At 45.4% G+C, this 14887-nt stretch overlaps 1 long non-coding RNA gene across 1 annotated transcript; it reads right to left on the bottom strand.

Moving 5' to 3' along the window:
* Positions 1–7967: 7967 nt before the first annotated feature.
* LOC102554018 (uncharacterized) lies at positions 7968–14412 on the bottom strand. The gene is made up of 6 exons (XR_015633022.1): positions 14307–14412; positions 13693–13896; positions 12230–12467; positions 10299–10409; positions 9776–9990; positions 7968–9249 (listed from the first exon to the last, which is right to left on the bottom strand). It is a non-coding gene; the product is annotated as an uncharacterized LOC102554018 (long non-coding RNA).
* Between the last annotated feature and the right edge of the window lie 475 nt (positions 14413–14887).

The following is a 14887-nucleotide window of genomic DNA, read 5'->3' as shown; positions in this document are numbered from 1 at the left end:
CCACACTGAAGGTTGTCCCCAGACCTCCAGGCATGTGCCATGGCCTAGCTGGCACCTCCCCCGCCCATGAACAAGAACACATACACACAGAGACAAAAATGATGAAATAAAATGCTAAACAATCTTTTCAGTCCTCCCCCTCTGACTTTGTAAAATAATGGTAAATCATAATATCATTGCACAGCAAGTCCAGCTGCTTAGGCAATGGGACTGTATTCAATACGGTGTCCTGAGATTTATCCTGGAGAGCATTGCCTTAGGGGCTATAAAACTAAGATGATATCCATTGACAAAATTCTAGTGTTGCAACCTAAGTATGTACTCAAGCTCCCCCAGGTAGACACAGTATTACAGACTAAGTAACGGATGAACCAGGAAATGCCTTGGCTGACCTCCGAACTAATACTATCATCCATTCATAAAATTATGCCGCCTCCTCCCCCTCCTCCCCCTCCTCTCCCTCCTCCCCCTCCTCCTCCCGCTCTTCCTCCTCTTCCTCCTCTTCACTATTCCTCAAATAGTTCTGGAAGTTTCCACTTGGGATCATTTTTGCTGTGGCAGTTTCTGGGCCATTTGTTAAACAAATGTCACATACCCTAATGAAAGTTCGGGCTAAGGGAAACTTAGAGGTCACTGAGCATCTACTCTATGAATAAAGGAGGAAGGTGAGGGTCATATCATTTAGGACACTGGGGAAAGTCACAACGTTTTCAATCACTTAATCACTAAGGAAGCAAGAAAGGGGTTTCCATCAGTTCTACACCCACTCAGTCCAAGTAGATTTATCATTCTTTTTTTTCCCATTGGGTTTCTTCATTTCATCCATCCATCCATCCATGCATCCATCCACCCATCCATCCATCCATGCATTCATGCCACAGCGGCTGACCGAGTGAGTGCCCAGTAAGTGCCAGGTACTGTCATGGAGATGGTGAAGGAAAAACAGACAGAGATTACCACCTTCACAGAGTTTATGCGCCAGGAACTCAGAATAAATAGAATTCCTAATTCTACTTCCCATTTAAGGTTTTTGTTTGTTTAAACAATTCTCAGAAACTGCTTAATTAAAATCAAGGTGCTGAGCAAGTGTCCCAGACACAATTTGATGAGTGTGGCGACTATAAATATAGCTGGGCAGTTGCTTCCACAGAGAAATGGAAGTGTCTGGCACATCCACGATATTTTAAAGACAGAGACTAAGCCCCACGAGAAAGCAGTATCTTAGCACACGGCCCAGATTCAACAGGCTCATCTCCTGAAACAGAGAAGGTGTTAGAAGCAAGACAAGACAGGTTTTCTGGTAGGCGAAGGCTGGACCCTCATGCACTCTACCTGCAAGTGGTTAGCACCCCGCTGTGGGAAATGAAGAATGTCAAAATACAGCAGCTGAGAATCAAGGCGCTCACATCAAAGCTGCGGGGAGAACCCAAGGGTTAAAACAGATCCCCAGAGCACAGGGGAAGCTGCCAGAAAGGAGATTCGGAACCACGTGGAAGACCTCGTGGTTTGATGTCACAGCCTGGCCGCAAATGATCTCCAGCATTTGGAAACACAGGTAGAACAAGAAGTCCACTTCTTATAAAGTTTTGCTCTCATCTTTGTTTCTCTTGTGGTGCCTCTTTTATTCGTTAATAAAATCATGGAAAATGTTCCCTATTGGCTTCCTTCACCTTGCTTCTTTCTGAAGCCAAATTTTATAATTATGACACCAGTAAAAAGAGTTGCTTTAAAGGAGACTGAACCATATAGAAATTTTGGAAGAAAATGTAATACATTTTAAGTCTAGACTAGTAATTTTTTTGCTTTGTCTCATAAAGCATTTCTTTTCTATTGTTGAATATTGCAAAAAGCAAAAAATTTAGATATAGATCAACAGCTTGAATCCCCTTTGAAAATAAATAGCTTGTGAGATGCCTCAGTGGTTCGGACTTACTGCCTGAGCTTGGTCATCAGGACTCACATGAAAGGAGAGAATGAACACCCACATGTTGTGCTGTCTGTCTGTCTGTCTGTCTTACATGCACATTAAGTAAATAGATATAAAAATTACAACAGCATGTATTTTATACTTTGTTTGAAAAATGAAACCTAATTTTAAAGTACCATAAACCTTGTAATTTTTTTAAAATTGAAGAGAGTACATTAACTAGATTTAGAATATTTAGTAGAAAAGAATTAACTATCTCAGTAGTCCCATTAACTATTATATAATATTGGAATATTTATGCCCACTCTAGTTAAAAAAAATCTTTCTCATAATCACACATTTTATACTATTTAAGTAGAAGGATATATTTTTAAAAAATAGTATTTTAAAGGCTGGAGAGATGGCTCAGTGGTTAAGAGCACTGACTGCTCTCCCAGGAGTCCTGAGTTCAAATCCCAAAAACCACACAGTGGCTTACAAACAGCTATAGTGTACTTATATATAATACATATTCTTTTTAAAAATAGTATTTTAAAAGGCAGGTATTTTGAAAGATTGTAAGTTTCTTTGTTTCCTTGGTTCAAGCGAAAGACTTGTGTTCCAGCCACATGCATATGGCAGAGCTTTGAGGGAACCTTTTCTTACAAGAGTGCAGGGTAGCCTTATAAATGAGGTGTCGGGGGAGGTGCCATAACCATAGGCTGTCTCCTTTTCCTAATTCATCTTTTTCCCCATACGTAAATACATTTTATTTTGATCAGGTCCACCTCTCCACTACCTCCACACCCCATCCCAGCTTCATGCACACGTTCTTTCCACATATATATGACCAGTGAGTCCTAATAGTATTGCCCACACTCACACATGGGAGGAGGGCTGTCCACTGACACATGGACAACCTATCAAAGTCCCACTCCTGATGAAAACTGACCCCCTCCTTCAGCAGCCTCTCAAGTAGGGCTGGGGCCCTGAGAGGGCCTTCAGCCATTCTGGGATGTCACTCAGTATGGCTTTGTGCAGACCGTGGGCAAGTGGCTGTGTCATGTCCAGAAGATATGTTTCACAGCTGTCCTGAATCTCTGGTTCTTATGATCTTGTCCACCTTCCTTCCATGATGTTCTCTGAGTCTTAGGGAGAAGGGATCTGATATAGCTGTCCCATTTGGGGATGAACCATCTATCTGTGTTTTGACCATGTGTTGACTTCCTCCCATTGTCAACAGAAAGCTTCTCTGGTGAGGCGTGAGCCAGTCTAATCTATGAAGGTAGTTACCGTGTCAGTTAGCAAGATGACAGTAGTAGGCTCTCCCCTTGCGTCTATGACCTCCTAGCCATGGATTCTCCACCAGGCTAATTACAGCAGGCATGAGTTCCTTCCTGTTGAGCATGTCTTTCAGACAACTGTTGGCTATTCCCAAGACATTGGTGCCACGACTGTTATCACTGGGCACTGATACCTTTCTGGGAGAGTTATTAATGTAGCTTTCTGGGTTGACTGTTGGTACCCTTTCTCTCCTGGCAGTAAGACTAGCTCTTATAACACTGTGATAGGTAACCAACAGAGAGAAGGGTTCCAGTTCAATGACACTTTGATTTCTCCAGGTTCTATTACCAGGATGCATCTTCAGTGACAGTGTCTGAATCTCTTCGGTAGTTTAAATGGCCCCTATAGGTGCATGAGTGCTTTGGTTGGAATAGTGTCATTTTCAGTTTGTTTCTCTCGGCATCCTGCTTGTGGATTAAGCTGTGAGCATTCAGCTGCTCCAGTCATCTATCACCACACCTACACTCCACCATCATGAGCTCTAACCCTCTGGAACCTTGTCTTAGTCAGGGCTTCTATTCCTGCACAAACACCATGACCAAGAAGCAAGTCGGAGAGGAAAGGGTTTATTCAGGTTCTACTTGGATGTTGCTGTTCATCGCCAAAGGAAGTCAGGACTGGAACTCAAGCACGTCTGGAAGCAGGAGCTGATGCAGAGGCCATGGAGGGATGTTTCTTACCAGCTTGATTCCCCTGCCTTGCTCAATGGTCTGGGTCCTCCCACCTTGATCACTAATTGTGAAAATGCCTTACAGCTGGATCTCATGGAGGCGTTTCCTCAAGGGAGGCTCCTTTCTCTGTGGTACCCCAGCTTGTCTCAAGTTGACACACAAAACCAGCCAGCACAAACCTTAAGTCTGATTAAATGTCTTCTTTTCATGAGTTACCTTTGCCATAGTGTGGGCAACTAAGTGTACTGGCCATAGTCTGTACTGTGTTAAGGGTGTCTTGGAAGCCCTTCTAATTGTGTGTGCACACGAATGCTTGTGTGTGCGTGTGTTCACATATGTAGGTGTTTCTGTCTGTGGAAGCCAGAAACAAACCTCAGGTGATTTTCCTCAGGAGCATCCACCTTGTTCTTAAGTTGAGGCTCACAGATCAGGCTGGCTGGCTGGCTGGCTGGCTGGCTGGCAAGCCTCCCTCAGGGTTTTGCCTATTTCTGTCTCCCTCGGTGCTAAGACGACAAGCATACTGTCATGTCCAACTCTTCCTTGTGGGAGCTGGGGAGCCAACCCAGGTCCTCATGCTTGTATGGTAAGCACTTTATTGACTAAGTGTAGTGGTTTGAATGAGATGCCCGCCCCCCGCCCCTAGTCTCAGGCATTTGAATGTGGTCAGTTGGCGGAACTGTTTGGGAAGGATTGGAGGGAGGGTTGACTGTAGGTAGGAGACTTAGTCTTTCATCCTGTCGGAAGCTGCTTGACATTCCACATTCTTCATGGATGGAAACTCCAGGGGAGAACTGGGGAAGACCAGTGTGACAGCCAAGGCAGACCCCTGGAAGGGGCCGTGGGGAGGGGCTGCGGGGAAGGAGGGATGATGGTTAAGTGATGCTGATGCAAGGAGGGAGCTGAAGCAGCTTATGGAAGGGGGAGGGGCTGTGACCGTGCAGAATTTCCACAAGATTAGGCAGGCTCTCTGCTTGCCAGTTTGCCCGAGATGGTGTGTCCTCATTATTATTCATGGAATTCTTGGCACAGCAGATCATAGCGGACCACTGGCGCAGTCAACCAGCAAGGTGTTTTGTTTTGTGGCGTGTTTTTGGTTAGCCTAGAACCTGTCAGCAGCAGCAAACATCAAGCTAATTTTCTCAAAAACATGCCAGTCTTTGAAGGTGGGGAATTGTTCCTAGTCCCCTAAGTATCTTAATTGATGGTTGCATTCAGCACTCAGATACAGCACATTTCTCTCTATTTCTTAAAGGGGGGGGGGGGCTGGAGAGATGGCTCTGTGGCTACAAACGCTGGCTGCTCTTTCAGAGACCAGGGTTCTATTCCTAGCACTCACTCACATGGAAACTGGGAATCCATAATTCCGGGTCCAGTGACTCTGGCGCCCTCTTCTGGCACATAAGTGGCAGACAGTTATATCTTCAGGCAAAATACCCATACACATAAGATGAAAATAACCATCGAAAGGGTGAAAAGACACACAATGGGGGCACCTCTCACTGTAACGCGAGTCCCTCGGAAGAGCACACCCCCCTTTGAGATCACCCTCAGCAGAGACCTGCAAGGCGCACAGCCTCAGCAGGTACTGACAACCCGAGGCAGATCCCCAAAGGCACATATGTGTGGGATGAGAAAATCACAGACACACACACACACACACACACACACACATACACACACACACACACACACACACACACATTTTTTTTTAACGTTTGGGAATTCTCAGAAACCAAAAATGAAAGTAACTACTAAGAAGTATAAACAGGAGAGTTAGTCAAACCTAATGTGCAAAATTAAGTATTTGTAAAAAATAGAAAACACGGGGCTATAATTTTAATTTAAAAATGAAAACAGAAGCATTTGCAAGAAGAAATAAAAAAAATAAAATAAAAGGACGTTGTAACACTCCAGAGGCAGGACGGGGAAGCATCTGGGTGCTAATGGCCGCCATGCCTGAGAAAATATTCTCTGCAAAGCTGGTAGACATAGCAAGCAACATCAAGACAATTAACTTCCCAAAGATGTCCATCTCGGTCCCGAGGCACTGCTCAGCGTTTCAAAAATAGCTTCCATCCCTAAGTCAAAATGCACAATAGAGAAACCCCGCCCAACACTTACCAAAGGAAAATGTCTTCTGATTTACCCCAAAGAGTTCTAATGTAAAGGTATAAGACACCCTGGTTCTCAGAGGCCTTCTCTAGCTGATCATTTTAAAGACTTCTAAACTTCAAAGGCTTCACATTGGGTTTACAAGCCCCACCGAATTAAACATGAAGTGCCCAAAGAAGTTTAAAAGACAAAAAGAAGTGGAAAAGGTAAGAAAACCAGGCTGCAGGCAACGAAGTGTCCCGGAACATTTGAGGCTGCTTAAACTGTTCAGAACATCTCAAAATGAAAGCAAGCATGGGGTTAGGCCGTGTTTGATGTTGCAACATTGATTTTCTATCGTGCACTTTGAGTTAACACAGAGATACAACTTAATACCGTAAGCATGGCCTCCCCCTTTAGGGTTGCAAAATCAGAAGAAATACTACACACTGGCTACTTGGTTTGAATTAGCAGCAATGGACAGATAGGATGTTGAGAGACTGAGTTGTTCTGTGACCATTTGCTGCTTAGTTTCCCCCACTTAACAGGATCCATACACTGGCTACGTTTAAAATGAGTGTTCTGTACAGGGAAGGGGAGGGGGAGGGGTTTTTATTGTATAATCTTCAAAGTGTTTAATTTGTATTAAAGCTAAATCCAGGGCCTCTGAAACCTCAGGAACTCTTGATGTGGATTTTGGGACTGGTTCACACACCTTGAGACAAAGACTTATAGTTAAGATATGGAGAAAAAGGCACTGTGTGTGTGTGTGTGTGTGTGTGTGTGTGTGTGTGTGTGTGTGTGTGTGTGTGGCATGAGTGAGTGTGAGATGCCGGGCAAATTTACTCTGAGGCAGGCGGGAATGGGCTTCAGAAAAAAGGACAGAGTGTCTTCCTGAAGAAAGGCCTCTAAGTAAACGCCACTGCCATTCAGAAGATTTGCTCTGACGCTTACCAAGTGGTGCTGGGAGAAAGGAAAATCTGTTGTCAGGTTTGGGGTGTTTATCAGCTCCCCCGTGAGACACTTGACCTAATGCTGTGCTCCCCCCCCCCACCTAATCCGCTGATCTGCATGCTGTGGCCTCCCAAGCCTCAGCCCACAACCGCTGGCAAAATTGCCTGGGACACTTATCCCGACGCATTGATCCCTTGGTATATTGTGCACAACTCACCTACTCCCCCCTTTCCTCCCACCCCCCTCTCGCGACTCCCCCGAAATTTAATTCTGCTCACAAATTGTGAAATAAGTTGTTTGGGCTGGATGTGTGGAGTGAATTGTCTCATTAATGAAACAGTCTGTTCATTATACGGTTGAAGGAGGGAAGACTTAGCGCTCCCATACCCCGGGACCCAGGCAGGTTAACGTTTTTAGACTGACAGTTGACAAAGGCGTGAATAGCTCTCTGCTGTCAAATCAGGCTTACAAACAGCTTGGCATACAAACAGTTACCGCTTGTGTGCATGCGGATTTAGGGTCCCCGGTCTGCTAATGCCCCAGATTTGTAAGTACAAATTGGTTAGTCTTCAAACTGTTTGCGAAAGGAATAAAATGACCAAAAATTAGTTTGTTTTTAGCCTTGTCCCCTCCCCTCCCTGCTCCTGAAAGTGAAACAAGAAGAAAGAAAGAAAAAGAAAAACCCGAAAAGACCAGGGTAAACTGTGTGTAATGGTCTGGTGGGATATGGTTGGGTTTTTTGCTGAAGGCGTTAAATTAAACAGGACTATTGTTTAGCAGGGAAACATTGTGTCTGCCCAGCACCCTGCTCCTCAGAAAGCAGCTGAAAATGAACAGGACTCTTTGGAGATGTGAGAGTTTAGCAGCAGAGCAGAGAGGGGGATCAAAAAACCTCGTCTCTATCCATTTTAATACCTGTTGCTTCCCCACTTTTAAATTGCCTAATTTAGACGCTGTCTAAAGTGCATCATTTAGATTTCTGAAACATTTCATAGGCAAATATGCTTAAATTCAATAAAGTTTATCTTTTAAGAAGTTTGGTGAGCAAATGAACACCAAAGCATCCAGGGATAGCACTCCGATGAAATTTTCTTTCCTTTTCTGTTTTTTTCTTTCCCCTGCATAAGTTTTAGTCTGAATGAGATGAAATAAGTTCTGTGTTAATTTATAGAGAAAACCACCAGGGTGATGATTAAAAGTTCCATTGCCTTCAAGGTTGTTCTAAGTCTCTCACTTAAGAATTCCTTTCTTCCTGGCCACAGGGGTTTGGCCAGGATGGCCACATTCCTTGTCATCCTAGAGTTTCTTCCCACATGTCATTAAGTACATTGCTACATTTTGCACTGCACCCTCAACACAGTCTTTTAAAAACCAGAACTTTGGGGAACTCTGCGAGCAGCAATTGTGAATTAACTCAAATGTCCTTCCAGACATGTCCCTGTCTGTGACTGGCCCTGGCGCTGGCATTTTGCAGCACAGAGAGACCAACAACAGTAACTTACGAATGTGCAAGGCCAAAGGCTATATACGCTATCTGAGTAAAGCAAGGGCCTTGGGCTGTAGGAGAGGGATCTGCGTCCCTCATCCCAAATAGGACCTGGCTTGTTTTTCTTAACGAAGCCATCTGAGCTACAGAATACGGGGCACCTGTAGACTTGTACACAGCCTCAGCCCCAAAAACTTTTTTTTCATAAAGTTATCAATTAGGCTATAACCACAGACTTTCATAGAGTCTTTAAACACGTCTGAAGATTGTAGCCTTCTTTTCTGTTGGGCCAGTTAAGCTGAGGAGAGTTGCACGACTTAATGACCTATTCAACACCGTGGCTCCGAGGGCCAGACCCCGTGGTCCCTGTTTCCCACCTCTCTCCTACTCTCAGAATCCCGCAGCCATCGCCTTTGTCGTGTCATTCCTTTTGTATCAAACCCAAGACTTTTTTTTTCCCCTACTTCATCACAATATCTCAGGCATTTCAATGTCAGAGACGGTAACTTCTGAACTGTGTTCTAAGAAAATACAGACACTTAGTAAAACGGCAAAAAGAGAGAGGCGTTTCCCTACGGGTTTTATAAAGCAGCGAGTGGCTGCCTTGTCAGGGAAAGCTTCCAGAGAATGTAGGTGTCTGCATCTTCCATGGCTGTGGAGACAGACACAAAGGTTGGAAAGGCGTGGCCGAACACCTACGCCTGCGCCTGCGTACTGTCTTGTTCTGAGGAATTGGAGCTGACAACCGGGAGCAGTGCTTAACAGCAAGCAGTATCTGAAACAACTGAAGAAAAGTTCTGAAGTAAAAAAAAAAAAAAAAAAAAAAAAAAAAGCTGCATCAGTAACAGGGACAAGCTTGGTGGGCAAGTCTGCGCAGAAGGAAGTGTCTTTTCACCTGACTTCCAGAATGGCAAAGCCTCCCTTGACCTTAGTTGGTCTCTGAGTTACATGAGCGCCTTCTCTCTGTCCCATCTATAAAATGGGAACCATGGCGTCTCTCGCAATTCTTGTGATGAATAATTAATTGTAACATAGTGCCTGCTCGCTTGTCCAGGAATCAAATACAAATATGCTTTCTTGTTACAAAGGAAGTATTTATGTGTAAACACACACACACACACACACACACACACACACACACACACACACACAGACAGAGACAGATGCATACACACATGTACTCTCCCCTATATCTGAAAGCTCAACCCCAGATTTAACCAACTTTGGACTGAAGATATTCAGAAAATGTCACCAGTACTGAGCACGGACACTCTTTCTTGTCATCTCTATACATCCGTGTCTAATAGTAGCATTAACAGTTACCTAGGCAGGCCTTTGAGTATGCAGGACAATGTCCACAGGTTCTTTGTATATACTGTGCCATTCTGTACAAGCGACCTGAACAGCCACATATCTTGGGATCCCCTTGCAGATGCTGAAGGATTCTTGTGTGTAACGTTCTGTGGTTTGTGAGCAATCTCAAGTGGGGACAGCAGGGGAAAAAAGACCTGACATATCTTGAAGTATCTAAAGGCTCGCTGGAAAACAGAGGTGAAGACTGTAACTCAGTAAATAACCTTATGGAAAATAAAATGTTGGGGCTGGAAAGGTGACCCGGAGGTTACACTGTGAGAACTGCTCATTGGAGAGGGTCTGAGTTTGGCCCCTTGCACTCAGGATCGGTGGCTCACGACAGGCTACAACTCCAGTTCCAGGGGAATCAGACATCTCTGGTTTCCCGAAGCACCTTCCCGTTCTCCTCATCCTCCGGCATACACAAAATCAAAAATATTAAATCTTTTTTTTAAAAATAAAATGTGTATGTCGACACATAACACACATATACCTGAATTTACGAGCTGTCTGTCCTCTATGCTGGAACCTTGGATTTGCCAGCGTAGAAGAGAAATGCCCACAGGTGTTCGCTTGGGTTGGATGTTTAGGGACAAGGCTGGACCTGAAGGGATCAGATTTCAATGGAGCGAGTCCCCGGCCTCCGACTCCCTGTAATACACTCACCTGAGAGGAGAGGCCGCTGCACAGCTGCAGCCATGCTTTCACCGGAACATGTGATTCTGAGTCCACGTGTGATTCCACGTGTAGAAACGACCATCTGGGTGAGCGTTACATGGCTTGGAGCTGTGCCTGTGAGCCTGTGACATTGCTCTTAGAAGCATCCCCTCAGTTGAATGCCCTGGTGGGGCCGTCTTACTCATGAATTATGGTTCATGAGGGGGAAAAAAAAAAACAACTACTGGTCACGTTAACGCTTTTAAAAAATGTAACTGCAAAAAACATATCTTCCTTATGAAAATAGACTGAATTGGTAAATGTCTTAGGGTTTCCATGGCTGTGAAGACACACCATGACCAAGGTAACTCTTATAAAGGACATGTAATTGGGGCTGGCTTACAATGTTAGAAACTCAGTCCATTATCGTCACTGTGGGAAGCATGGTGGCATGCAGGCAAACATGATGCAGGAGGAGCTGAGAGTTCTACGCCATGATCCGAAGGCAGCAGGAGACTGCTCCACTGGCTATGGCTTGAGCATATGTAAGACCCCAAAGCCGACCTCTACAGTGACACACTTACTCTCCAACGAGGCCACACCCACCCAACAAAGCCACACCCACTCCAACAAGGCCACACCTCCTAATAGTATCATTCCCTATGGGCCTACGGGTGCCAATTACAAACTACCACAGGAAAACTACATGTAACCATGGCCTGAGGGTAAGACAGCAAGCAGACCAACTGCAACAGTTACGAAAACCATTCTACCTTCACTGGGACTTCCAGGAAGCTCTAAGGCCAGAAGCCTCTAGAAAGTGTTCAATTGTTTTACCCTTCGCTGTTATCCTTCTGGGAAGACAGGAGAGTTTCATTCAGATCAAGTCAAGGGGGCTGAGATATGACCAGACAGGGTTTGGGTTTAGATTATACCAGCTCAAGGCAATGGCTACATGTTGCTTTGATTCATGACTTCTTCTGAATTTCAATTATCATCAGCATCCCAGTATGGCTGAGATCTTCTTCTAGAGAAAAGGCTATAGAAACAGGGAGCTAGAGTCCATGGGATGAGTGGTAATTTGGCCCAAGAAGTGTCCCGAAGTCCCCATTCATTGAGACAGGGCCAGAGATCTGTTCCGCTGTTTGAAAGGACTTGGTGTGATGCTGAAAACAACCAGGATGATGCAACATACATGCACGGAATGTCATCATGAATCCTCTTGTCATGTGGAATAAATATGCACTAGTATAAAACTTTTTAAAAAAGCAGCAGGAGCAAAGAATCAAGCAGCTCTTATAGTTTCATGCCCATTGCTGTGATGAATTATCCTGACCAAATGTACCTTGGGGGAGGGAAGGGGTTCATTTCTGTTTTCAGTTCCAGGCTGCCTTTCTTTACTGAGGAGAAATCAAGACAGGGATTTAAAACAGCTATCCACACATACAAAGTTAATGTCAGAGAGAGCAAATGTCCTTGTGCTGCCCGCTTGCTTTCTCTAGCTTTCTCCTGTCCCATGTAGTTCAGGACTCCCTGCCTAAGGGATAAGTGCCGCCCACAGTGGGCTGTGTCTGTCAACACCAGTTAACAAACAAGACAATCCCCAGGACCTGCCCAGAGTCCAACCTAATCTAGGCAATCCCTCTCTCCTCAGTAGATTCTATGTCACCCAAGTCGGCATTTACAAAGTCATCAAAACAGTCGAAAGGACATGGGTTTGAAGTTTAACTACTTCTTACAGGCCGCATGACTTCCCTCATTACTTACTTTGTACAAGGCTGTCTTCTCCCTTCATGAATTCTAAGGAAGAGATTAAACAGATGACCGTATAAAACACAGGTACAGTTTCGGCAGCACAGTGGTTGTTTCTAGTTAAGAAGTGTCAGCTGCTGTTATTGGCTGCTGTCAGGTTTGTCTAGCACTTGGCTGTCTCGAATGTGCTCCTTGTGTGGACCAGTGGCCTCAGTGTCTCCTAGTTAACATATCTGGTCTGTGCCCCCACTCCCTAGACAGGAGGAAACAGAATTCTCATTTTAGTAAGGTCTCCTGACTCATGTAGCCATTAAACTACACTGGCTTCAGACACACTTTACACTTCTCCGGATGTCCCGGCCTCATCCCTCGAGGCCTTGGCTGAGTGTCGTGTGTGTGTGTGTGTGTGTGTGTGTGTGTGTGTGTGTGTGTGGTGTGTGTGTGTGTGAACTTCGAGTCTTCGGTCTGGATTCCTCCATATGCCAGCGTTCTGCCCAGCAGTGGGTGCTGCCAGGCTGGTTGTCTAATGAGTCTTATGATACATTAAATCTTCCAGACCTCACGGCAATTTGACCAATAGAGAAATAACTTTTTTTTAAAGGTAGCCCAAAACAAGCCAACTCAGGCGAGTAATGGGATTAGCATGGCGAACTTGGGGTTGGACCATGCGAGTGGCCCTCCATCCACCACGGCTGCTGTCCTCACAGCTGATTGTGACGCATTGTTTCATCAAATTAAGCACCAAAGGGATGTTGTAAGGGCAGCATATGGCCCCCTTTCAGAAGTAGTTAGCTTGGCACTGCGCAAGCAGCCTGTCAGGCTCCCCTGAAGCCTTCTAAATCCACACAGGGAAGCCATTTACTTTTGCAAACACTGTCTCATAAAAGTAGCTGCCTTTCTCTGCGGGCTGGCCATTGTTGCAAGGAAGGCCAGGACGTGGGCCTCAGTAGATTCGGGGAGGACAGGAAAAGGACCCATTACGTCCCTTTTCTCCTTCCCCGATCCTGGCAGAACGATCACTCATAGTAGAGGCTACACACTCATTCCTCCCACTGAAAAGACTCTGGATGCTGGCAAATCCATTGTCCCTCCTCTCTAAAGAGCAGAAGTGGTTGAGGTTAGGTTTAAAAACGAAGACAGGACTAACTTCCCGTGGTTAAGAGATCTGTTGTGAGGGGCAGTAGTTTGTCTAGCAATCAGGGGTGGACGTAGGGGAGGCTTTGTGAAGGAGCCAGGTGAAGGCACCAGGGTAAGCTGAGATGGAACCTGGCCTATGATGCACAGAAGCGCGGGTCTGGACACCTGGAGAAGAGTCATTAGGCTTCTTCAGGAGCACTGTTTGGTTGCTATTTTGTACTGATGTGGCTTCCCTTCCCTCCAAGGAGCAAGGTGCTCACCAAGGTGTAATTAGCAAATAGCGATCCTCACAACACCCGTCCCCCCACTGGGATGAGGCAGGGCTGCAAAGGTACCATTACCTCCTCTCTCAAAGTGTCCCCCAAGTAAGACAGGTCCAGCAACCTCTCAGTGCAGGAGCTGGAGACTGCCATTGGGCGCTTTCCATCTTCCTTTGTGACTTCTGGTCACCCAGTTATCACCAGCCCCGGGGGAAGAAGTGACAGATTCAAAGTCTTCTTCTATCACTACTCAAAGTGGGATAGAACCAATAGCCCAAGGGCGACCTGAAACCAAAGTTGTTGTTGTAGTCATTGTTGTTAGAAAGCAGGGCAGGATCTGCTTTTTAACGGTTTAAAAAGATAGTTCTTAAAAGGTGAAAGTCACCGCAATTGATATCTTACCAATTGCCCAATAGTAACCACTAGTATTGGCATGTTGCCTCCCTGGGAACTTATCTTCCCAGGAACTGATCTTGGTATCTGATGGGCTTCCCGGTGGATACTGGGATCTTCTGGATGGTGCTGAGAATGACCCCAAATCCCCCTGATCCTTCATCGAGCCGGAACATCTGACAACCGACACGCTGCCATTGCTCTAATCGCTGGGGGACACCGACTTTACCCTGACTCATTGGCTTGCCTCTGCTAGGATCATTCAGTTTCAGGTTATTTTGTCCTTCATAAAGTGTACCTACGAGAGTCCTATGGTGGGAAGAAGTGGCAGCAAACAGCAAGCATGGCCTCAGGAACTGGATGCTGAGAGTTCAGGTCTCGAATGGTTACGCACAGGGCAGGGAGAATGAACCGGAAGTGGCGGAGACTGTTTACTCTCAGAGCCCGCCCCCAGTGACGTAACTTCCTCCAGCAAGGTTGTGTCACCTGAACCTCCCGAAACAGCACAACCGACTAGGGGAAGATCAATTGTCAAATGCTCAAGACAATGGGGGACCATTTCTAGTTTCAACTACTACAGTATTCACGGGTGTTTTTAAAGAAATACAATTTTAAGAAACTCAACTCACACTGAGTTAGAAATGCCAGCATGAAGAGATGTCGTGATCAAATAAGAGGAGCTTTTACCCCCAGCTTGAATAATGTGGGCGTTTTAAAGGAAAATATGTGTCTTGGAGAGGAAGCTGGGAATATATTATGAGTCTCTACCCGTTTCACTTTGTAGTAACCTAGTGTCCAGGATGCTTCTGGGGTAGATTCTGCCAGGTTGGTGCACACACACAGTCTTTACCAGTGGGCTGAAACGCCAGCTACACTTAGCGCT

The sequence above is a fragment of the Rattus norvegicus genome, chromosome 11 (genome assembly GCF_021556685.1).
Source record: "Rattus norvegicus strain SHRSP/BbbUtx chromosome 11, alternate assembly SHRSP_T2T, whole genome shotgun sequence".
NCBI classification, from domain to species: domain Eukaryota; kingdom Metazoa; phylum Chordata; class Mammalia; order Rodentia; family Muridae; genus Rattus; species Rattus norvegicus.
This window is presented reverse-complemented; position numbering and strand designations above follow the sequence as displayed.